The sequence below is a fragment of the Elephantulus edwardii genome, unplaced genomic scaffold (assembly GCF_000299155.1).
Source record: "Elephantulus edwardii isolate Elephantulus edwardi_28Jun2011 unplaced genomic scaffold, EleEdw1.0 scaffold00069, whole genome shotgun sequence".
NCBI classification, from domain to species: Eukaryota; Metazoa; Chordata; class Mammalia; order Macroscelidea; family Macroscelididae; genus Elephantulus; species Elephantulus edwardii.
The window spans coordinates 3,949,763-3,975,976 of record NW_006399819.1 but is presented as its reverse complement, the minus strand read 5'-3'; positions in this window follow the sequence as shown (position 1 = coordinate 3,975,976).

The window sequence follows — 26,214 nt, the reverse complement described above, 5'->3', positions numbered from 1 at the left end:
CCCCCAGTACATTTTGCAATGCATCTCTTGTTTCAGGAAAAAAAAAGTTTTATATATTTATTTTTAAGAAAATTGTATCATATAGACAATATTGAACAAATAATTTATTTCACACACACAGTGTTACATAATTGATGATGTACATTACTATAGTCATTAATGTCTTAGAATTCAAGAAATGCAAACTAAGGGACATTTGTGTTTTTTTCTAAAATAATTTCTGTCTAAAATTAAGTTAATATGTCTCACCTAAAAAAACTCATTACCACTGTGTAGATTCTGATTCACAGCTGACCTTCCCTCTGGTTTTTGTGCTCAAGGGAAGTTGTTGCTCATCTTTTTACTTGGAGTTACTGGTCAATTCAAACTGCGAGAGAGGCATAGCCTTTAGGCTAACAGCTCAACTCCCTACAGGTTAGCCTAGTCTTAAAACTCATTGCCATCAAGTCAAAACTGATTGACCCTCCAGTGGGTATTCAGAGGCTATAAGTCACAGGGAAGGAGAGATATTGTCCATCTTTCTCCCACGATCGCTTGGTGGATTTGAGCTCCCTGAAGCACTGCCTTTTGATTACCAGGACAACATCCTATGGACTATATCACCGGAGTTCCCCACATAGTATGGAGAAAAAGAAATTAGTGTTACCCACGACTTCATGTTTTTAAACGTTTTAAATTGCGTCACTTTCCTTATATTCCTGAAGATTTTTTTTTTTACCAAAATGCCAAGCCTTGCCAATTCTACTTTAGTAATCAACTCAGCTCACTGCTATCTATTCAGAACCAGCACCTTGCTCCAAGTAAGTGTCGGAGACTGTGAATCATAGGAGAAGAGATGCACATCCTTCTCCTAAGCAGCTAGTAGATTTGAATCTTCACAGAGGCGTAACCTTTAGGTTAGGACATATGGTGAGGAATGGAAGCTGGAAGAGGAGATAAGAGTTCTGTCTTTATTGACCTTCTATGCAATTCAATTCTATGTGGGAACAGTGATGAACCCCTGCAGAATGTTAAGCAAAATCAGATTTATTTTTTTTCCCTGATAAAGATAGCTTTAAAGCTGTGGTGTATCAGTGACCTGGAGGTCAGCAGGGCACTTGCTTTCCTCTCTGGTCTATCTCCACTTCCTTAGCTTTCATTAGGCTGCTCTTCCCATCAGTTTATCAACTTTAGTAACAACTCCCTTCAGTGATTTTCTTTCTCTCTGGCCATTTACTTATGTGTCAGACTCAACAGTGCTAGAAGCAGAGACACAGACTCAAAGAAAACCCAGGTCCACCTCTTCCAAAGCCTCTCTGACCTTTTTGCAGATAAAGATGAAGACAAAAAGAAACAAATGAGTACATTTGCTATCATAATCGCTAAATTATCTCATATGGGTTAGTCATTTGAGCTTGAAAAATCTTTAAGTAGTATTACCTAAATAATGGAATTCAAGTCTAAAAATATTGGCTCCCACATCCAGAAAGGATAAAAGAACAATCAGGATACTGAATGGAGGGGAGAGGGATTAATTGTATTGACCAATTTACTCTAGTTGTTTTGTTTTTATGTGTCCTCAACTCTTGTGCAACTCATAGCAACCATATGTAGAACAGCCCTATATCCTGCTCTATCCTGTCTTACTGTCTCTGACACAACTACTCCCGTTTCCCCAGTCATTGAATCAATCCATCTCATGAAGGATCTTCTTCACCTGCACTGTCCCTCACCCTCCCAAGCATGTCACCCCTCTCCAAAGACTGGTCCCTCCTTGCAACATGTCCAAAGTATGTCAGATGAAACTTCAGACTCTCTACCTCCAAGGAGCAGCCTGGTTTCACCCTTTCTTAGTTGATACTTTATCATCATTGCTGCGAATCCAAATTTGAGGCATCTCCGGTGGTTCAAATCTACCAAGTGCTCCCCAGGAGAAAGATGAGCAATCTCTTGTCATGTGATTTATAACCTCTACAAACTTAGTGGAGACTCAATTATGAATTGATTTCATTGCAGTAAATGAGTTTATGCATTCAGGTTTTTCTTGAGTGAGTCAGGTAAGTGCTTATCAGATATCTGTTCCCCAAAGCCCTGGATGTATGGAAGATAAATGAGAGATATAAAATCTTAGGGAAGGGGTGGGGGGTTAGCCCGGGATTTTGTAGAGTGTTTTCTGGGCTCTTCTGGTCTCCCTCACTCCCGTGGATAGTAAAGTCTCAGGCATGACTTGCCCATACCCTGTACATTCTAATATCTCCAGTGCTGGAAATTGCCTTTAACTGCCATTGAGTTTGTTCCAAATCATCAATTTCCTATCAGACAGAGGATATCTGCTCCATAGAGCTTCTAAGGCTATAAATCTTAATGAAAGTGAATAATCACCTCTAACTTTTTGGTTAGGAGTAAATTGTTTAACAACTGCACCATCTTTATTGAAATTTGTTCCTGTTTGTTCATCACGTCTCACTATACCCCAGAACAGCAGTAACCTCAAGCTATGGCCTTTTAAATAAAATTGTGAAAGGAGCAAAGGCCACCGGTGGTCATATCTGACCCTGCCAACTCCACAATGAAGAACTGCCCCATCAACAACACATGAACAATTCCCATGAGATCAGACATGCCCCCATCTGCTCACACCTCTTTCTACTCATCCAAGCAGCAATCTTACTACTCTACTGGACCTAAAATCCATTGCAATAGCCACAGACTCCACAAAATCATATTAGGGAAGTCAAAAGGCTATAATTTAGGTCAGTTGTAGTAGTAGCAAAATATACTCAGTCAGTTAGGACAGCTTCCAAAATATGGCCTCAGACACCTCAGCCTTGAGCCTCACAGCTTTAGGGCAGTGTTACAGAGCTCTCTGTCCCACCAATTATGACTCTCCCCACTGTCCCTAGTTGTCCAACAAACTTGATCAAAGGCTCCTAGTTATGGTTCCATGAAGTAGCAGTCCCAAGGTTCCCTCTATCTCACATTACACCTCTTGTTCTCTGCTGTGGCTTCTATGGCTGTTGCTCCCATAGGCCCTGGTTTGGCTGACGCAACACTGCATTCCCCTGCTTCTTCTCTGATGGTGTGAGGTTCTCCAATTCTGCTGCTGGGTCTGCTCCATTTAATAGCAGGACTAGCCGATCTCCTTGTAGATAGGCTAACACACCCTATTCACATATTGCAGGCCATCTGCATGGCAAACTTAGTCAATGGTGAGAGAAGCTGTTTTGAACAATTAACCATTGATACCACACACTTGCTATGCACGTGAGAGCTGGACAATGAATAAGGAGACAAAAGAAGAGTTGATGCCTCCTTTGGGTTGTAATATTGGAGAAGAGCACTGACTATCATGCACTGCCAAAAGAAATACAAAATATCAGAAAGAGATATATCTTGAAGAAAGTGCAGTACAAGTTAAAACCCACTCATAACTAAATCTTCAAGTGGATTTTCAGGCTATAAATTACATGAAAGGAGATTGTTCATCTTTCTCCCAAGAAGCAGCTGGTGGATTTGAATAGCCAGGAAGACATGGGGATTGAGTTAGCAAGGCACGCCTCTATGTACACCTCCACTTATTGTTATATGTCATTGAGTTGACTAAGACTCAGCGATCCTATGAGCAATGGCTCTGAACCTTGCCCTGTCCTGAGCCAACCTCACCATCTCTGATATATCTAATCCCATTGCCAGAGTTCCTGTGTCAGGCCATCTCATCTAAGGTCTTCTCCTATGCTGACATTCTACCCTTCCAAGACTCATGTCCTTTACCAAATACTGGTCCCTCCTAACAACTTGCCAAAAGTATGTGAGATGTAGTTTTAGAATACTCGTTTCCAAGGAGCAACCTAGTTTCACCATCTCTAAGAGACCTCTTTGTTTCCCTTGGCAGCCCATGGTATGCATGTTCAACACATTTCTCCAGCACCACAACTCGAAGGTATTGATTCTCCTTCTGTCACCATTAGCCATTATCCAGCTCTCAAATACATAACAAGCAAAGGAGAAGACCACCATGGCCTAGACCAGGTGCACCTTAGTGATCTAGACTGATGTCATTGCTCTTTACTACTCTGGAGAAGTCCATGACAGGATATTTTCCCAATGCAACTCGTCCTTTGATTTCCTGACTGTTGATGCCAAGAGTGTTAATTTTGGATGAAATCATTACCAACTTCAATCTTTTGTCCATCATAATACTGCCAATCAGCCTGGTGGAAAATCTTTGTTTTCTTAATGTTGAAATGCAATCCATATTAAAGGCCGTAGTTCTTGATCTTCTGCAGCAAGTGTTTCAAGTCCACCTTAGCTTCAGCAAGTAAGGTTGTATCATCTGCATAGCACAAGTTGCTGATAAGTCTTCTTTCAATCCTGATGCCATATTCTTCTTCATAAAGTCCAGCCTACCAAATGATTTGTTCTATATATAGATTGAAAAAGTATAAAGGATACATCCCTGATGCACTCTTTTCTTGATTTTGAACCATGCAGTGATCCCTTGTTCTGTTTGAACAACAGCTTCCTGGTCTAGGTCTTGGTTTAGCATGAGCACAATCAAGTGTTCTGGGATTCCCATTCTTCTCAATGCTAGGCACAATTTATTGTGAACCCACATAATAAAATGCCTTTGCTTAGTCAATAAAATACAAATAGACATACTTCTGGTATACTCTATGATTTTAGCCAAGATTCATTCATTGGCTATGATGTCATTAGTGCCACAACCTCTTCTTACAAACCCATATTATATTTTAACTCCACTTAGACACACCATCTTTTGGAAAGTTGCCAGGCAGATCTTGTCATTGCCTTCAGCCAGATTCCTCTGGTTTATTTCATAGCACATTCAAGAACTTCTGGATATCTATTCCCCTTGCCCCTCCCCCAATGCCCCTATACTTGACATTGAGGAATTGAATTTGATGTAACAGCTCTGATGTTTAAATGGAAGATGTCTATAAGAGGAGCTCTGGTGACTTAGTCTGTAGGGAGTTGCACTGCTAACCCAAAGTCTCAACCACTCTGACCCTGAGAGAGACATACGGACAATTTCCTCCTGGATTTACAACCTATGCAACCAATGAAGGGTCAACTGTGGGTAGGAATTGACTTAATGCAGTGAATTTTGAGTTTATGAGAGAAAAGCTTGTAAAATTGCAGTTTGGAGAAGCAGAAGACCCTTCCTCACTTTAAAATTCCTTTCAGCTTCTTCAGAACATCTCTATAGTTTTCTCTCACTCAACTCCTATCTCCTGGAATTTAGCAATAGAAAGAAAACAAACAAACCCTAGATCAAAGTTCACCAACCTCTCTGCCTTCTTTTACCCAGAATTCAGTGGAACCTGCAGGGCAGGCATTACCCACTTTCTTTCCAATGGAGTTTGCAACCACTTCAATATAAGACTCTGTAGTATTGCTTTTTAGGCCAGTTTCAGTTAAAGAAGAAATAAAGGAATTCAGAAAATTCTTTTCTTTCTGACAATCAGCATTTCATGACTATTGTCTTGCTAAGGAAAATTCCAGAGTCAGCTTTGGACTTTCAAAGGCCTTCAGTGGCTTCTTTGTTTTTATATTGGGAATGCCTTGTTTACATTTCCCTGCAGCAATGGGTGATAGTAGAGGGTCTCAAAGAGTCAGGATTGACTCCAAGGCAACTAAGAAGAAAACAAGTGTGTTTGGAAGAGAAAAAGATGCAGGGGAACATGATTTAAGAGAATGTAGCTATTTTGATGTAATAATTTCAAATAATTCTCATTCTATTTAACCCCTATTAAAAGAATTGCTTTATTAGGTTCTTGGTAGGTCAGAAAGGAGTCTTGGAGATGCAGACACTTAACACCTGGGTGCTAACAAAACTGTTGTTGGCTTGCACTCACTCAAGACATCTGCATGAGAAATACCTTGTGACCTACTTCCATAAAAAGCTAGCCCACTGATACTGACTTGATTCAACTCATAGTGAGCTTTCATGGGTGTTTCTGAAACTGTAAATTTTGATGAGAGTAGACTACCCGGTATTTTTGGTTGTCTTTTTTGTTGTTGTTTTTAAACTTATATTTCTTTACATTTCCTACTAGTTTATTTAAAAAATTTGAATACATTGTTTTTAAGAACAAATTCTCACCATTTTCCTCTCCCCCCCATCAAATTGTACAACCCCATGAATAATGCCCCCTCTCCCTGCACATCCTCATCCCTCTGCTTCCACCCTCTCCCACTCCTCTTGAATCCTTATTATTCCTTGTACAATAATGATTTTATACAATATTTGTCCTTGTACAGTTGAGTTAGTTCACTCAGGATAATGCTCTCCAGTCTCTCGCAAGTTAAGCAATAATTTACAAAATCATTACTCCTGCATCCTGCATAGTAATCCATTGTGTGAATGTACCATAATTACTTAATCCATTTGTTTGTGGTTGGACATTTTGGCTGTTTCCGTGTTCTTGCTATGATTAATAACAGTGCTATGAACACAGGTATACAAATGTTAGAGAGGATGTGGCAAGAAAGGAACTCTTATACATTGTTGGTGGGATTTTTAAATGGTACAAACATTCTGGAAGGCAGTTTGGCACTTCCTCAAAAAGCTAAATGTAGAAATTCTGTATGAGCCAGCTATTCCACTACTTGGAATATACCCTGAGAACTGAGGCACAAACTGAGATTTGTTGTGTTTTTTTGAGAAGAACTTGGTGGATTCAAACAATGAATCAGCCTTGAGGTATAGTTTACACTATGCCCTATGCCAAAGGGTTCCTTTCCACATAGATTATATCCTCGAATACCCTATGGAGTAGTTTTTACTATGTCATATGCAATTAGGAGGTGAAATTGACCCAAAGGCACCTAATAACACAATAGCAATTAGCTCAAGTGATATGCTAATTATTTTACAAAATGCAGAAACTGGAACAGTACATTAGTAGAGAACTGCCAGGTGTGCAGGCTGGGTTTAGAATAGGCCTTGGCACTGGGGAAATGATAGGAAACGTTAGATGAATCTTTGCAGAAGCAGAGAGCATCAGAGGGATGTCTGCCTGTGTTTCATTGACAATGCAAAGGCACAACAAATTGTGACTAACCTTGGGGAAAAATGGGAATCCCAGAACATTATTAAATTAAATGCTTATTAAAATGTACTCTACTTGAACCAGGAAGCAGTAGTCAGAACAAAGTAAGGAAACAATGCACAGTTCAGGAACAGGAAAGGCATGCAGCAGGGATGCGTCCCATCTCCATTTCTTTTTAGGGTAAATGCAGAGCAGATCAATCAGGAGTCCGGACTTTATGAAAAGAAATGTGGCATCAGGATTGGAGGAATACTCATCAACAAACTGTATAATGCAGATGACAACTTTGCTTGCTGAAACTGAAGAGGACTTGAAGTACTTAATGCAGAAGAAGATCAAGAACTGTAGTCTTTGATATGAATTAAAGCTCAACATCAAGGGGGAAAAAAAGATTCTCTCACCACTGGGTCAATTGACAGCTTCATGATGGATGGAGAAGAGACTGAGATTTTTGATAACTTCAGCTTGCTTGAACCACCATCAACACTCTTGGCATCAGCAGTCAAGAAATCAAAAGATTTATTACATTTGGGAAAGTCTTCTGTCAAGGACCTCTCTGGAGTACTGAAGAACAACAATGTCAGTCTGGTGTGATTTATCCAGGCCATGATCTTCACAATTACTTGCTATGTGTCAGAGAGCTGGACAATAACTAAGGATAATAGAGGGATCGATGCCTTTGAGTTGTGGTGTGAGAGAAGAGTATTGAACATACCATGAACTGCCAGGAGAACAAACAAGTCTGTCTTGGAGAGGGTGAAACCAAGCTGCTCCCTGGAAGAATGGATTTTGAGGCTCCATCTCACTTATTTTTGGCATGTGTTCAGGAAGGACCAGTCCTTTGAGAGGGATATCGTGCCCGGAAGGGTGGAGAGATAGCACAGGAGAGGAAGACCCAGGATGAGATGGATTGAGTTAGTCACCGGAGAAATGGGATTAGGTCTGTTGGAGACAATGAGATTGGCTCAGGACAGGGCAGGTTTCAGAGTCAATGTACATAGGGTCCTTATGAGTCGCAGGTGACTCAATGGTACATAGCAACAACATTTTCTTAAAAAAAAATAGTGAAGGAAATTGGGCTGCTAATCAAAAAAAGTGCCTCTCTGGAATTTTGGATCCACACATGGCTCCTTGGGAGAAAGATGTACAATTTCTTTTCTTTAGATTTATAGCTTCTAAACCTCTCTGCTGGAGGGTTAGTGTGAATCTGTTTTGAAATGATGACAATGAATAATTGAGATTTTGAAAGTATTATTACAAGCGTTTCTATAGAGGCAACTGAAGGTTCTGTCTCAGACTCACTATCATCTAGAATAATGTTTCTTCATTAGAATGCTACCCCCAAAAGAAACCCTGATAAATGCATAACCGAAGAGAGCCTCTCATATTGTTACCATGTGGTAAATAACCTAGTTTTGGTGTCCCTTACCTGAACAAAGAATTGAACCAAGTGGGAGAAATTATAAAGGTTGGTGGTGGCTGAATCCCCTCCTCTTAGCCTGGTCCAGCTCTTTTTAGATTTGTTGTGCTCAAAATTATAGTGATGTAGGCCAAACTTTTGTGAGAGGATGTCACCAAGAGGAAAGGCAAGAAAACAGGAATGAAGATAAGAGTTGTTGTTGTTGTTGTTATGCACCATCAAGTTCGCTATGATTCATAGTGACCCTATGAACAATGGCTCTGAACCTTGCCCTATCCTGAGGCAACCTCACCATTTCTGACACCCCTGACCCCATTGCTACAGTCACTGCGTCAATCCATCTTATTAAAGGTCTTTCTCTCCTGCACTGACCCTCTACCCTTTGAAGCATGATGTCCTCCAAGGACTGGTCCCTTCTGGCAACATGCCTAAGCTATACGAGACAGAGCTTCAAAATCCATGCCTTCAAGGAACAATGCAGTTTCAGTCTCTCCAGGACAGCCCTGTTTGATCTCTTGGTACTTTAGAGTATATTCAATACTCTTCTCCAGTACCACAGCTCAAAGGCACCAATTCTTCTGTCATCCTTATTCACTGCCCAGAAATCAGACTCAAAGCAAGCAATTGAGAAACTATGGCCCTGATCAGGCTAACCTTAGTCTCTATACTGACACTGTTGTTCTTTAGCCCTCTGGAGGGGTCTCTGACAGCAAAATTTTCCAATAAAACATGTCTTTTGATTTTCTGAGTGCTTGTGTCAAAAGTGTTGATTGTAGATCTGAGCAAGATGGAATTGTTAACAATCTTGGTCTTTTCTCCATCTATTATGATCCTGTCAATTGGCCGAGTGGTGAGGATCTTTGTTTTCTTGATATTGTGGTACAATCTATATTAAAGCTGCAGTCCTCAACCTTTCTCAGCAAATATTTCAAGTCCTCCTCACTTTCAATGAGCAAGGACCCGTCATCTGCATAATACATGTCGTCAAGTCTTTCTCCAATCTTGATGCCATATTCTTCTTCATAAAGTCTAGCCTACCAAATGATCTGCTTAGCATATGGATTGAAAAGGTATGGAGAAAGGATATATATCCCTGATGCACAACTTTCTTGATTTTGAACCATGCAATGTTCTCTTGCTCTGTTTAAACAACAGCTTTCTGGTCTAGGTCTAGGTTTTGCATGAGCACAATCAAGTGTTCTGGGATTCCCATTCTTCTCAATGCAAGGCACAATTTGTTGTGATCCACAAAGTCAAATGTCTTTGCTTGGTCAATCAAACACAAATAAACATCCTTCTTGTATTCTCTGCTCTCAGCCAAGATCCATCTTACATTGACGATGATATCCTTAGTACCACAGTCTCTTCTAAACTAGATTCCATTTCTGGCAGTTTTCTGTGGATGTACTGTTTTAGTTTTTTGGGTTTTGGTGTTGTGGTTTGTTTGTTTGTTTTAATATATAAATCTTCAGCAAGATTTTACTAGCGTGTGATATTAGTGATATTGTTCAATAGCTTTCACTTTCTGTTGGATCACCTTTTTGGGGGAATTGAAATAAATATACACCTCTTCCAGTCAGTTAGCCTGTCATGTAGCTGTCCTCCAGCTTTCATGGCTCTACCTGGTGAGCACATCCGTGCTGTACTTGTTTGTTGAAATATCTCAGTTCGTATTCTACCAAATCCTGGGGTCCTATTTTTTTGCAAATTCCTTCAGAACATCTTTAACTTCCTCTTTTATTACCATTGGTTCTTGATCATATCCCTAAGTAGTTCTGGGTCAACCAACTCTTTTTGGTACAGTGACTTTGTGTATCCTTTACATCTTCTTTTGATGCTTCCTAGATCATTTGCTATTTTGCCAACTTGAGGCTTAAATTTGTTGTGGAAAATCTTAAGAAGGTGAAAGTAGAAGCAATTTATGAGAAAATATATGTCCCAGAGAGAAGGATGGATCATTCTCTGAAAGAAAAGAAAATTGTGGAGAAGACCCTGTGTGATACCCTATGTGTATCACAGGCATAATATCACTGGCTTACTTCTTTTGGGGGGGCATCATTTGGCGCTTAAGTCTGAACCAATGGAATGATATCACGGAAAGTTCAAAATTTAGTGGGTGGTCCTTACTCCTGTCTATTGTTCTTGACATCACTGGGGCCTTGATCAACTTCTCAAGCATCTTAAATACTTGCCCATCTTTCTCTGGAGGAGCAGCTGGTGGTTAGAACTGGGTATACCTTTGTGCTGGCAGCGCTATTCCTTACCACTAAGCCTTCGGAGCTTCCTTCTACGGTATTTACTGCCTCTGAAAACCCACTGGAGGGTCAGCTATGAGTTGGTTCCCACTTGATGGTGCATAACAAAAATAACAATGAACAATTCACTCTTCCTCTCCACCCCTCTATGCTGGCCACTACTAACTAAATTGGTTTCATTACCTACTAAAGGGTGAGAACAAGCATTTGAAAAATGCTGCTCTGGTATCTTCCTTATAAACATCATGAAATTCTATTAGAAATTACATCAAACTAATCATTTGGAAATCAGGCTATGGGAATTTTTTACATATGATTTGTAATGGAGAGAGCCTGGATGGGAAAGACTTGAAGCAAGTAAAATAGTGAATTAAATGTGAATTAAATACTGCTAAGTATCTGTAAAACTACTTAGCAGGAGGAAATCCAGAAGCTATACAACATAGATTTGAATTTATAGGATTTGTAATTTTCAAGTTATTTTATAGTCCTTTTTTTTTTCTCAGACTCTCAGAAGTGATATCTAGATATTATCATGCTTCATTTTAATCCACAGTACTTAATTACATCGTAAGATTTTAAATTTTTTCCCTAGGATTTATGTAAGAAGGAAGCAGCAATTACTTCAAATTTGTCATACTAAACATTCTAAACTCAAAGTAACTTCAAAAGTGAAAATTACTCCTGAGTTGAAGTTCTTGGAAGATGGGTGGCCATTCTCTAAGAGCATGAACAAGATAAACTTTGTAATGATAATGCCAAAAAGTCATATACAGATTAAGAGATGACCTTTCACAAAACAGAAGTTTTCGAGAGTCTTGGAGAATTTCTAGATCAGATTTTTTTCCCCTGAGAAAGCCAACAGGCTTCATTCCAGGCCAAGGATATGTGTGGAGAGGCCATCATTTTAGGCAACCTTCAAGCAAATCAAGAAGAGGACTCTCTCCCATGTTTATTGCACTTTCAGGTTCTCACTAAATTATACCTTTGACCTCTGAGACTTCTGCAATGGCACCAGGATGTGGTTACAAATTGGATTAGCATTACCAAGCAGATCCTTTTGACATCCTGAAGTCCTAATCCATCAATTATCTACTAAAGCCTAATAGATAACATTAGTTGCTCTAGGAGCAGGGTTTGGAGATGCAGAACCAGAGAATGGAAAGAAGCACTTTAAATTAGGGAAGATAAATGTGTTAAAATACTGGAAAAAAAGGAGGCTTGACTGTAATTTGGACTATCTGAATTTTAGTCCTCCAAGCCCCACGAGATAATTTTTTAAAACCTTACAAAGTTAATAGCCCTCCTTAGGCTTCAGATTTGATGTCAAATGAAGTTATACTTGCCTAGGTTCTGGTGTTACACTAAATATTTGGGATTAATTTTGGCTTCTGTGTTGCCATATATTGAAGTCACCATTTTGTAGTTCTTTCTTCAGTGGTTATTAAAGACATTTCAGAACCTAATGTCAATGTAGGGAGCACTGGTGGACCAGTGGTAAGAACAGGCCCTGCAATCCCAAAGTCATGGGGTTTTGAATCCACCAGCTGCTCCACGGGAGAGAGATGGACAATCTCCTCCTAATACAAGTATTGCCTCTGAAATCACCCTAGAGGGTCAGCTACATGTTGGTTCAAACTCAATGGCACACAACAGCAGCAATGTTAATGCGCGACAATTGTACAACAGAGTCATTGAGAAGCTAGCACAAGTGTTGTCAGGAGAGGGTTAAAAAAAAAAAGCCAAGGTCATGACAGGAGAAATTCACATAACCTGCAGGGGGCACTAAGGTACTTTTAGAGAAATAGCCCAGATTAATGGGCTGCAGAGGTACCTGTTGGCCCGAAAACAAGGAGCAATGAGGAAGAAAGGAACCCTTAGGGAGATGTCTTCATTTATCATTCCTCAGACGGCGAGGCACTCTCTGCCTCCTACCTGAAGTCGACAGCCTAGACAGCAATCAGTGATTAAAAAAGATAAACTACAAACTGATAGAAGAAGGAGGTGGAGGTGGAGAGAAATCCAAAAAAGAAATTTCTTGCTAAGGATTTGATGAATGAGCCCTTGGTTCCTAATAACTTCAGGATTTGCTGTTTAGGAAGGATTAGGGAAACCAAGAAGAGAATGTTGAGAGCTCATGACATAATTGATTATTGGCAGAGCAGGGGAAAATTACAGGGCGATTCCGGGGGACGTTCATTCTTCCGTCATAGAGTGAGGTCAAAGGATATCACAGACGGAGACCTCAAGTCACTGACTTATATTGCTTGATTTCTTTTCAGAAAGCAAATGAGTCTGATTAAAGATGAAGCCTACAAATGCCCTTGTACTTGGATAATACTTGACAATCTGTAAACCCTCTTTTAAAGGCATTTGATTCTCAGGACAACTACTTTCTGTTTGAAAGCTTAGAGAGGTTAAGTGGCCTGCCCACAGCCACATTGCAAAAATGGCTTTGTAATGGAAATATTAATTTCTAGTGATTTTTCAACAGATTGCTGCACTGTTTTTACCCACCCAGTGTGTTTGTGGAGACTTAATCACAAGCCCGAAAGATGTCAGTTTATGTTTTAGAGTGAAAATCAAATGGCAAATATTCACAAAGCTAAATAAAGACAATTTCTCATCACATGCTTTGTAGCTCTAAGGAGCTAAAAGGAGTTTTCACAACATTGTGGAGCCAACACAAATGGCTAATCTTAACAGCACGCTAAATTGGCAGTCATGTAGTCTGCCTGATCAACTAGCTTGCTGACAATATGCCATGCTGCTTGAAATATATCCTTGTTACAACTCCTCTGGGTGAAGATATCGTTTCCAAAAGGTCCCTGTGAGAAAGTAAATAGGAATGGCAATGATATATTTAAATGCAGTAAGCTGGACCATCTATTCTTCCCATTTGCCCCAAAGTAATTAATGATTGCCTATATTCAGGTTAGCCAAAGTCCCAGGAAGGGATTCTGGATAGAGTCAAAACAGGAAGAGCAGGTCTGGTTGGGTGCGAAACTCATCAGGAAGCCTCCACCCTCCAGGTGAGACATAATGAAGTCATGAGCTTGAGGAGGGGCTTTGAAGTCAGACTAGCGTTTGAAACCCAGCTGTATCAATTGGTAATGGACTGAACTCACTGAGTCTCATTTACTTATAGGTGAAATGGAGCTAAGATAGTGATCCTGCAAGTTGATACAAAAATTAGAAATAATGGGAATATGTGGCATGTAGTAAATCCTCAATAACTAAGATTGGGAGGGGAAGACTTGTGGCAAATATGGCAGAAAACCATGTTTCCAGTCCAGAAGACAAGTTTGGTATCTTCCCAATTCCGTCAAAGGCTAGCTCAGAAATCAGAGCTAGCTATGGGTCTGCACAGCCAACAGGCCAATGTCAGGAGGTGACGCCTGTCTGAGGGCCAATTTTAGTTCTCAAGTCTAAGTATTTATTGTACTTTGATTTATATGAGTCCTCCAAGATCAAAGATGGATTCTGAATGCTGGTTGTCAAATGAACAAACTATTCTGGTATTATAAAAGCAAAGCAATTCATGTTGCCTTAGGAATAGCTCATTTGCAAAATCTAATATGCTATTACATTGACATATTTCCTCATTTCATCTATTGAATCTTCCATTTTGGTAAAACTCGTTTGTCAAACCAAATGCTACAATTCTGTACACTTAGATACACACTGTGTAGTCTGCCTATGACGTCTGATTTCAAAGCAAAACAAATCAGGAAAATATATTTTTGAATGCATCTGAAATACATAGCTTTTAAAAAATTTATGATTCATTTAGCATAGCAATTAATCGGAAAGTAGTTCTTTAGGGGGTAAAAGTGCCTAGTTGAGAAACTTGGGTGGAGGAAGATACGGCAAATTTATTACCTTTTATATGTAGTATGTTAATAGGCCCTGCTTATGAAATGAATGTGTTGAAGATGGGAACACATTTTTCTGTTCCTTGAGCTTTTGTTCCAATCTCCTATCCAAGGGTTGGCCTGTTTTATATGAATCTGCCTTCATTTTACATGGGAAAAGTGTTTTTGTAAAGAATGATCTCTCTCTGGGTCTCTCAGCTGCTTGTTCGTGGTATAGACAAGTGTACCAGCTCAATCTCCACTTGAAGAGTTCTTCAGGTTCCACTACATCTGAGAAGAGTCTATTGAGGGTCTAAGACTTCTTCTTCCTGCTGAGCTACTTATTATTATTATTAGGTTGACAAACTCTTGAATTGTTGAGGAGCTGCTGTTCAAGGAAGGATTTAGCTGATTTTCATGGAATTTCTGGATGTATGGGAGATGCATGGGTCCCTAGACACAAGTGGCTTCTCTTTCTAGCTTAAAGATAAAATGAAAAGATTTAAAAAATCTGGAGTACGATGGAAAGTCAGTACTACTTTACAAGAAGACTATCCTCAATTTCATTCTCTGTTCCATGTTACTGTGGGTATCTCTATACTATGTCAGTCTTCAAATAAGACTTCACGTAATTTTCTTTTTACCATGTTAGCACTAACCAGAAAGGGAAAATTCAGCTTTGTTTTAAAAGAGAAAGAAAAAAGAAAGAGGAAGAAGAGAAGACAAGAAAGTAGGGGAAAGGATTCCAGTCACCACATTCTGAGCACTGATTAAAGCTAAGTCTGGTCAGATGCATGAAAAAGTTTCTACTGTTCATTTTCACATATTGCTCAAGTAAGCAAAACCAAAAGCATTTAATTTTTCTAATAATCTCCGACACAATTTCCTTGTAATGTACTATACAATCTATATTGATTACTCTGTCGGTGAGATACGCATTTAATAAACATGTATTCCAAAATGAAGTGTAAAATCAAAGTTAAATTACTGTTTTTGATAGTCACTTCCCTGCTCCTCCCCAGTATGTCAAAACAAAATTTTGACTGGCGGTGGGGTGGAGGAAGACAAAGCGTTTCAATTGTTTCTTGGAAAACAAATTCCTAACAGGTAGCAAGATGAATGCAGAAAAAGGGCAGCAGAAAAACAGAGGAGTAAATTCTATACCTTGTTTAAAACTAGTTAGTTCTGCAGAGTTCTTCCCTGAAATCATTTAGTGGCAGAAAAAAGCTTAAGTCGGTGTTATAAAGAAAGAATAATCTTTAATGATTCTGAAAAACAAGAATCTCAAATATTTCTTATAAAGTTGTTAAAATGTATAAATATGTATTGATTCATTTTATATATGTGTGTGTATGTTTATATATATATATATATATATCCCATTTTTGTTCATGTGGTACAAGTCCAATGATATGTGTTCAAAATTATTTACTAAGGACACTGTTTACATATAAGAGCAAATTACTTTGAAAAATATAAGTACCTAGTTGGGGAACAGAGAGGAATATTTGTTGCTGTGCAAAAATACTTTGCATTTTTCATGCTCTTCAGTAGAAGCCTGTAGAAAGCAAATCATAAATGTGCAAAGTGGTAAATAGAAGGGGTGATTAAAAGAAAAAGCAAATTTACATTTGCAGTAGTTCAGGGTACTGTTGTTTTTGATTTGTTATGTGCCTTAATCTGGCATGCTATTTCACCCTTCATGACACACATCAATACCTTCTTTATGTCTGGCTATTACCACTCATTTAAAAATCTATTTTACATGATTCTTCCAGCCAAAAAATGGACCATAATGACACAGAATACAGCATGTGCTTCATAAATTCTCTAAGAATCAATACTTTGGCTGGGAATTTGTCAGTCTCTCAGAGTTATGCATCATTAAACTTTACTGTTATTACAGTGGACTCTTCTTCAAAGTTCAGTACCTAGCTCATATTGGAGAAACACTTTTAGAGCCAGGAAAGGTACAGAGAAGCAAAAGCTGCTTGCAGAGAGATCCATACATTCCAATGAAGCTTAATTTGAAAAAAATGCAAATAATACCAAAGCTATTTTCCTTAGATGTTGGTAGTGAGTTTGTAAGATTCAGGTTCCTTTACTGAAGGTCACAGGGATGATATCCTAACAGGTTTGGAGAATGTGAAATTTAGGCATTTACTAAAGATTCCGCCTCTCTTCCATTACTCCCATGACTCCAGCAGAGATTAAGAAACAAATGACACTTGATTTCTTCACTCATTTTACACTACTCCCTGGATTAACTTGTACTGAGAATGTTTTGTTCTCTGTGAGAGGCCCTGGGAGTTTGTCATAATAACTGGTCCAGCAGATACCTTCTGTTTTAGCCACACCTATCAAGATTCCAGGTGGATTCTTGTCATCCGTATATGCCGTCAGCAGCAACAAAAGCAAACACCAGTGGAGTACCTTTTGGGACCTAGCTCCAGCTTATTTCTCTAATCCATCTGTTAAAATCTGTTTCTTCTACAATGAAACCACTAAAGCTCACAGAACAGACCATGTTCTCGTTGCTGGATATAAGATACTAGTTTTTATGGTTCACTTCACCCACCCTTTCTTTCTGCTCTATACTTCTTTATCTTTTCAGAACATTCATCATCTCTAGGAAATTTTCTCTGATCACTTTACACTGAGTTGAGTGTTCCTCCTCTGTTTTGGTGAGAAGCTCAGTGATGCCTTGCATTGTACTTATTTGTTGTTAGTAGCAGTTAACTCATTAGTAACCCCATGTTATCGCTTCTCGGCCTTTTGGCTAAGATCAAGTGTAGTAACCCCATGTTAGCAGAGTAGAGCTATTCTAAAGCTGGGCAGCAGGTCTGACTTCCAAGCTGCCTTTAAGTGAACTCAAACACCAAACTTTAGCTACTAATTCAGTGCTTAACCATTTGTACTGTTAAGGAATTCCTGTTGCATTCACACTATAATGATTATTTCAATGATTACTTATTTATTTTCTTCAATAACAATGATTCTTATAGCACCTATAAATAGAGTTTGTGTCTTACATACCATTATATTCCTTCAACCTAGTGCTTGCATACAGTAGGTGGTCAAAAAAGAATGAAAAAAATGAATAAAATCTTCTCCATGAATTTTAAAGTAATGACTAGACTTCTCCTCCATTCCTAATCATCCTACATGAGGTAGGAAAAAAACAGCATCAGCATAGAAAAAGAGAGAAAAGGACTTCCAGAAAAAAAATACCATAAGCATAACTTTTATCAGCTACAAGAAAGTAGTACTCTATGCAATCCTCCAAAAGTTAGTTCTCAAATTAGTCATTAGTTGACTGCATGAGTAAGTTTTTAAAAAAATGGTTTTTTAAACTAAGAGATTGCACAAAATCCTAACAATATACATAAGCATGTTTTCACATATTCCTAAGGCTGACATGTATCACCCACGGGTTTGCTGACAATGCCTTCAGGGCCACATTGCTTCATGGGAAGGGTTGAAGCACAAGGATTCTTTTATTTTGTTCCTTCACTGAGTTTTTTCAATTCCATGTATTTCCCAAGTTTTACATAAATGCCTAAAAACGGTTCTAAAAAAAATAAAAGCACTAGCACATTGTTAACTTTCAATGTGTTTATTATTCTTATTTCATACTTCCATATTTCCTCAAATTATCTTTTCAGTAATGCTACATCTAAACGCAAATGTACATACAGATGTAAGAGAAAAATTGTATAATGAACCATCAAGCAAATTCTTGGACTGTTTCTATGTTAGAAGTTATACTTTAGAGTTCAAACAATAGCATCAGTTGCCAGACAGTAGGAAGCTCTGTTGGTCCAGGCGAGGCATAATTAAGCACAAATCTGGTACAGGCAGTATTTCTGCCAGTCTGATGTCTGGCTATGGGCTTTCTTTCACTTCCATAGTCATCATCTCCAATCTTTCTGTCAATCATCAAGGAGTAGGGGTGAAAGCTGGGTCATCCTCTCACCATACATTAGAAGTAGCCTGGTATGGTGCGTTTTGGAAGAAAAAAATATTCCTGACTTTGAACATGATTTCACCATTAGCCTTTGGAACTGCTTCTCTTTATTTGTGAAGATGGAATTAATAACCAGTCATACTTTAAAATCTCTTGAGGATAAGTGCTAATTAATATAAAATTAATGTCATAGGTATACTCTGATCTTGGAAAGAGGAAAACTCTTCTAAGTAGTTAACTGATTAATGTCAGTTGTGATCGCTATAAACACTATGAAGAATTTGTACAAGATATAATTCAGTAGTGTTTTACTGCAACACAGTATAGGATTTGTACCTAAGAGACAGTGTGGTCCAGCTTTTTAAAACGTTTATACCAAGTACATAGCTTTGCACCTGATAGGAATTCATTATGTACTTACTGTACCTACTAGTAAAAGCTGGCAGAAACAATGCCAAATGAATGGTAGAAACATATTCCTAAGACATTAGACCTATTACTATTAAAATAATAACTTTTAGCATCCCTAAATTACTTGAGTTTCTATGACAAAATTTGGAGTAAGTTGATAAAGTGATCAAAGTCTTACAGAAAGAAATATGTTTTCTGACCCATTATGGGTATTATCTTTTTAATCTCTAAGGAATAATGGTGGGTTGTTTTTTTGTCCCCCCCCCCCTTTTTTTCTTGTTGTGTACCATTAAATCAGATTTGACTGGCACAGGAGGAGATTGCCCCTCCTTCTCCAGTGGAGCCTCTGGTGGATTCCAACCACACACCCTCAGGATTGCAGTACAGCTTCTTGCTGCTAGGCCATCAGAGCTCCTTAAGGGATAATATTTTCTTACCTTTCTGTCATCACAAAAGATCAACTTTCCAGACCATGCACTTCACAGGGCATCTAAAAAAAAAAAGAAAGCAAAAAACCAAACCAAAACAAACAAAAAAAGCCAGCCAACCCCAACAAAAAATAAAGGCATCTAATCTAAGGGGCATTGTTTACACTATAAATAATAACCTTTAATATTTGTACTTTTATGTTTACTCTAACATTGGAATTGGAAACAAATTGCACACTTACTAGGACAATTTTTCTCATGAAGATAGCTAAATATCTTAGTTCTTAAAAAGATCAAAATGTGATGAAAATTTTCTGACAGAATAAGGAGAGGATCTTGAGGTAAAAGAAACTTTCTTTACGTCATACAAAGACACCATGGGTTGGTCCCACAATGCCCAAGATGTTGAAAAACAGTAGGAGGTTAATGAATGAGCAATTGAATAAGCAAAGCATTTTAAAGAGCAGAGATATTGTTAAGGACCATAGAAGGCCCTATTGTGAATAGTTTAGAGCACAAACTCTGGAGTTGCAAATAACTGAATTTACATTTTAGTTCTATTGCTTACTGTCTGTCTCAGATGGCATCTTGTCTGTTCTTCATTTTTCTCATCTCTAAGTGCAATGATAATAACATACCAAATGCAGGACTGCTGGGAGGATGAAGTGCGTTAATTTGTATGATACGCATTGCATTGTGTCCTGTTCATAGCAGGCTGAAGCATCATAGTCAATTGTCAATGTCTGTAAAGACTACAGTCTCAGTTTTTAAAATAGACCTAGTACACAGTTTTGCACAAATTTAGAATTCAATGTATATTTTTATTTTAAAAAGAATTAGTGAGAGTAAGAATATCATTAAATACTTTTCTAAATCTTTAGAGCCAAAAAAAAAATCTTTAGAGCCTTATTTCTCTTCAAGTCAAGGTAACTGTTTAATAAATGCCTTGGCTATGAAGATGATTTGTTGTTGTGTACCATCAAGTTAGAAGTGACTCATAGTTGACCCTCCAGTGGGTTTTCAGAGGCTAAAAATCGTACAGCATAAGTTTGCCCATTTTTCTCCCATGGAGAAGCTGATGGATTTGAAACATGTACCTTTGGGTTGGAAACACAATTCCTTATCACTAAGCCACCAGAGCTACCTATGAAAATTATTATAGTGGCTATATTGGGCATGATTCTTCTAAGAAACAGATATAATACAGACGTGTTGTTGTTGTTGCTATTGTGTACTGTCTAGTGGAAATTAACCCATAGCTGACCAACGAGGAGGTTTTCAGAGACCGTTAATTACACAGGCCTGTTCTTCTGCACAGCAATTGGTGGATTCGAACCACATTTCTTTGTGATTGCAGCTCAGTTTCTTACCACTAGGCCACCAGAGTTCCCATGTACACACATACACACATACAGAAATATATCTTAGAGAGGGTGCAGCCAGAGTGCTCTTTGGAGGCAAGAATGATGAAACTTCACCTCACAAATTTTTTAGGCATGTTGCTTGGAAACATTATTTTTTGGAGAAGGACATGATCCTGGGAAGGTTTAAGGGTTGGAAAAAGAGAGGAACACTCTTAACTAGGTGTATTGACATGGTGACTGCTGCAATGAGCTCTTGTGTGTCAGGAAGCATGAGGATGGTGCAGGATAGAACAGGTTTCAGATTTTTGTTCATATGATCGCTATGTGTTGTACTCAACTCGACAGCACCTAACAACAACATATTTATCTCTATCTCTCTCTCCCTGGTAGCCCAGTGGTAAAGAGTGTCATTGCAATCCCAAAGCAACATGGTTCAAATCCACCAGCTACTCCCCAGGAGAAGGATAGGCAGTCTCCTGCAATGCTATTTACTACTTTTGAAAATCTAGTGGAGGATCAGCTATTAGTTGGTCTAACTGAATGGTAGGCAACATCACTATGACTATATATATGTCGAGTAGGTGTGTATATATAATCAGAGGGGTGGCTACTGGTTATTTAAAATAATTGGGTCATATTGTTATAAGAGTTGACAAAGCTCAATCAACAAGTTGAAAACATCAATGCCTATTGTCTGAAATTGGTAGATCAGGCTGTAGTCTGTAAACTCTGATGGCATTTCTATGTTACAGTCTTGAAGCAGAATTCTTTCTGCCTTAGAAAACATTAATTTTTGCTTAAAGGCCTCACTGATTGAAAGAAGCCCATTCCTATAATGGAGGATAATCTGCTTTATTTAAGGTTAACGGATTTAAGTGTTAATCTTATGAAAATCATTATAGTAAAATCTTGACTACTGTTTCCCCAAACAACCTGCCAGCACAGAATAGCCAAATTGATACATAAAATTAACTTTTAAGGAGACTGATGATGATGATCAGGATAGAAAATTAGCCACAAAGAAGAATGCTGGAGCCATGAGGCAAACAGCCTTTAAGATAAAGAAAAGAAACATATCCCGGAAAGAAAAGGAGTGAAAGATCATGGAGATGTGTATAAAAACTGGACAAGAATAGAAAATAAGAATACTTTTAATAGACACCAGAACCATCATCTCTGCCCTGAATTATGGCAAGCACCTTTTAACAGGGAGCTATTTTTGTGTTTCCTTGCATTATACTCTCCAAACAGCATCCAGAATGTTCTTTTCTGAAACACCAATCAGAGTAAAAGCCAAAATCCTCACAATGGCCTACAAGTCCCTTAGTAATCTGTCCTAAATCTCTCACACACATTCTTCCCTGACCTCATCTCTTTGACTCCCCTTTATCTGACTCTGGTGCAGCCACATGCACCTTCTTGCTGATTCTGGGCTGAACCACACACATTCCTGCCTTAGGGTTTTCCTGGAAGCCATTCTCTCTCCCTCACATCCTTTTTCTTCAGATAATAGTTGAAATAATTTTTTTCACCTTCTTCAAGACTTTGTTCCAATGTTATGATTTCAAATAACAATGCCAGGGCCCTTTATTTAATGCTACTGCCTGTGTCACCTCCACCGTCCCCTAGCCTGTATTTACTTTGTATAATTTGTTTATTGTGTTCATTATTTTTCCCCCTCTCAGGCATCACTCAAGTGTCCCTCCTCCACTAGGATGTAAACTGCAAGAGGGTGTGGCTCTCTGTCTGTTTTTTGATCACTGACATAACTCAAGGGCCTCAAACACTACCTGGCCCCTATTATGCATATACTCAATAAATATTGTCTGAATAGAGACATGAACTTGAATTTATGTTCAAATGCTTTGAGATACCTTACCTTCATCCTTCCCCCGCCACATTGGCATTGCTTTTCCTTTCTGTTTAAACTCCATCCAGATTTTCATTTTTCAGTGATACTGCTTTGGTTATAGGAAGATTGTCATAAAAAAACTTAACGTTCTCTTTCCTCGCCTACTTCTAATATGAGCAATGAACGAACATCCAGAATTTTGAAAAGCAAGATTTTTGTTTTGCTCTGTTATGCTTAGCCAGAAACTGGGGGCCTTTTCTGTGCCAATTTGCAACCCACAAAATACACAGGCTTACTTGACTTACATAAAAACACTCCTGAATTACATCTTTTCTGAAGATACAAAAATATTTTTCTAATTACTAATTTTTAAAGTACAAGAAAAAGAATGCATAAATGGGTTTCCAAGAAAGCAAATCAATACTCATGACCCTCAATGTATTTCTGGTTGCAAAGAAAAGTACAATCTTATAAATAATGAATAGAAGACTGGGATAGTAAATGAGAGTGAGATAACTAAATTGTGCAAAAAGGGACATTTAGGAGGGAAGTGAACAATTAAAAATGTATATTAATTAAAATATTTTAGGCTTTTAAATAGCTAAGAAAGATAATTCAATTAGAAATACCAGTAACTTTATTCCATATATAAATTTATGGAAATTTATCTACATATATCCTTATTTAGAGGAAGGTTAGGAAACAATTATACCTAAGCTGTATATGTTTAATATACTAAGCAACTTAAAAAGATTGAGAAATTAATCTTTATTTAAGCTTCTAATGAACTTTTTTAATAATATGTGTATTTAAGTATTTTTTCTGTTCAATAATAATGTAAATAAAGTTTATTTGTTTCTACCTAAATTGTTAAATTATACAGTCTAAGCTGGAAAATAAAATGTAGAGAAAACCTTTGTTTTGCTGCTGCTGCCTAATATTGTTGTTAGATGTCAGCAAGTTGAGTATGATTCATAGAGACCCTATGAGCAACTGATCTGAACCCTGTACTATTCTGTGCAATCCTCATTGTCTCTGACATCCTCGAGCCCATTGCTGCAGTCACTGGTCAATATATCTCGTTGAAGATCTTCCTTTCCTTTACTGTTCTGCAACCTTCCCAAGCATGATGTCCTTCTCCAAAGTATAGCCTTTCCTAGCAACATGCCTAAATTATGTGAGGCGAAGCGTCATCATCTTTGCTTCTGGCTGCACCTTCTCAAAAAACATGTTTGTTCTTTTGGCAGTTTATGGGATCTTCAGAACTCTTCTCCAACACCACAGGTCAAAGGCATTAATTCTTCTCTCGTTCTTCTTTGTTGTCTAGCTTTCAGATTCATAGCAAACATTCAAAAAGACCACGTCCTGAATCAGATGCCCCTTGGTCCTCAAACTGATGTTACTGCTCCTCAATAATTTGGAGAGATCCCTAACTACAGACTTTCCTGGTGCAATAGTTCTCCTGATCTCCTGACTGCTGGTCCCAGGTGCACTAATTGTGGATGAAGTAAGAAGAAGTTGTTTACAGTCTCTTAACTTTTTCTTCATCTATCATGATGTTGCTAATTGTTCCTAAAGCTAGGATTTTTATTTTCTTGACATTGAGATGGAATCCATATTGAAGGCTATAATCTTCGATCTTCTGCAGCAAGAGCTTCAAGTCCTACTCACTTTCAGCAAGTTATGTCATCTGCATAATGAAGGTTTTTGAGGAGTCTTCCTCCAAAGCTGATGCCATATTCTTTATAGAGTTCAGCTTCTTGAATAATATTTTCCGCATACAAACTGAATATATGGAGAGAATACAACCCTGACACACCTTTCCTCATTTTAAACCATGCAGTTTGTTTGTACTACAGCCTTTTGGTCTAAATATAAGATATTCTCAGCCAATTTAATGCTAAATGTCAATTTTCTAGTAAACGTTATGAATTGCTCAATTTAAAAAAAAAAATCACCCTGTTGGAGAAGGATTTTGATGTCCAAAAGGATTTGATTTGTGAAAGGCCTCATTTATCTATTTTAGCCTCGTTTGGTTGTAGGTTTTTAGTCAGGCTTAGAAGTCTGTTTATGTGCAGATTAGGGCTTCTAGATGAAAGGTTTCTCTAATGAATGTTACAGTTTTTGTTTTACTCCTAGGTCCCTGATCCATCTTGAGTTGAATTTTGGGTATGGTGTGAGATGTTGATCTTGCTTCAGTTTTTTGCATATGGTTTTCCAATTCTGCCAGCACCATTTGTTTTTGACGGATTTTTTTACTTTTTTTTACTTTGGGTTCCCCTCCCCCCTTTTCTTTTGTTTGTTTTGTTTTTCTTTTAGCACCATTTGCTAAAGGGGGGAGAAGATTTCATAGCAGCATGCTGTGAATAATAGTGGATTTGTTTTCTTTTTTTCTTGTATACTGCTTGTCTATATCTAGAGAATTACTTTTTCTATGAATAGCCGAAAAAGAAACAATGACTTTAAATTTTGGTGTTGAGTACTGACTATCTCATTTACAGCCAAAAGAACAAATTTATCTTGGAGAAAAGTGCAATTTCATCGTTAGAGGCAAGGATAGTGAAACTTCATCTCCCATTCTCTGAGCATGCTATTAGGAGGGGCCAGTCTTTGGTAAAGACTGCTTGGAAAGGTGAAGAATCAATGAAAAGAGGAAGACCTTCAACAAGATAGATCAACACAGTGGCTGTAACAATGGGCTTGAATATATCCGAGATGATGAGGATGGCAGAGCATAGGGCAAAGCCCGTTCTGTTGTTCATAGTTCCACTATGAGTCATACTTGACAGCACTTAACAACTACAATTTTTGGGTTAATTTTCCTTTAATTTATAAATTCAAGGAGATGATCGAACCTGAAATGGTACTATATAAAAGAATTAGTAACAACATGACACCAACATAGAGAGAGTTGGCCTAGTGGAGAGAAAGTGATGCTACCAAGCCAAAGGTGGGTGACTTCTAATCTGCAGCCCTCAGACCTGTTTTTCATTGTTTTTGTTCAAACATTCTTCTAGGTTGGATAGCCCTGGTGTGTCCACTTGCCGTACAGAGGTAACTTATGGTTGCTGTGAAGCTGAACACTGTGACACTGACGTGTCAAATGCCTTAATGGTTACCCATGGTGGACAGTGTTTGGTGGTGCTCCCCTGTTAAAACACGTTTGGAAGCAGGAGCGGCATCCTCTTCCGTAATAGCTTGCCTCTGGAAACCCTATGAACCTGGAGAAAGGATGAAAGTCACACAAGTGTTGAGGACTTTCGTTCATAGGTTCTCTATGAGTCACCTATGAATTGACAGCACTTAACAACAACAATTATAAAATAGTCATTATTTTCACCTGTAAATTTGTAATATTGAACAGCATTTAATTAATTAATTTGTTCATTCCACAAGTATTTTATCTCTTTATATCTATTGTTTTATTTTTAGTAAGCAAGACTCAATTTTTTTACTTTCATATGTGTATTGCTAGGTGGATGTCATATTGTACTTTGTGCTGTGATGCGTTGTATTTAGCTGTCAATATCTGTAAACATTTCTCAATATGACCTGTGGATGTTAAGCTGTTTTTGATATTTCCTGTGATTATCTCTTCAGAAAAGTGACAG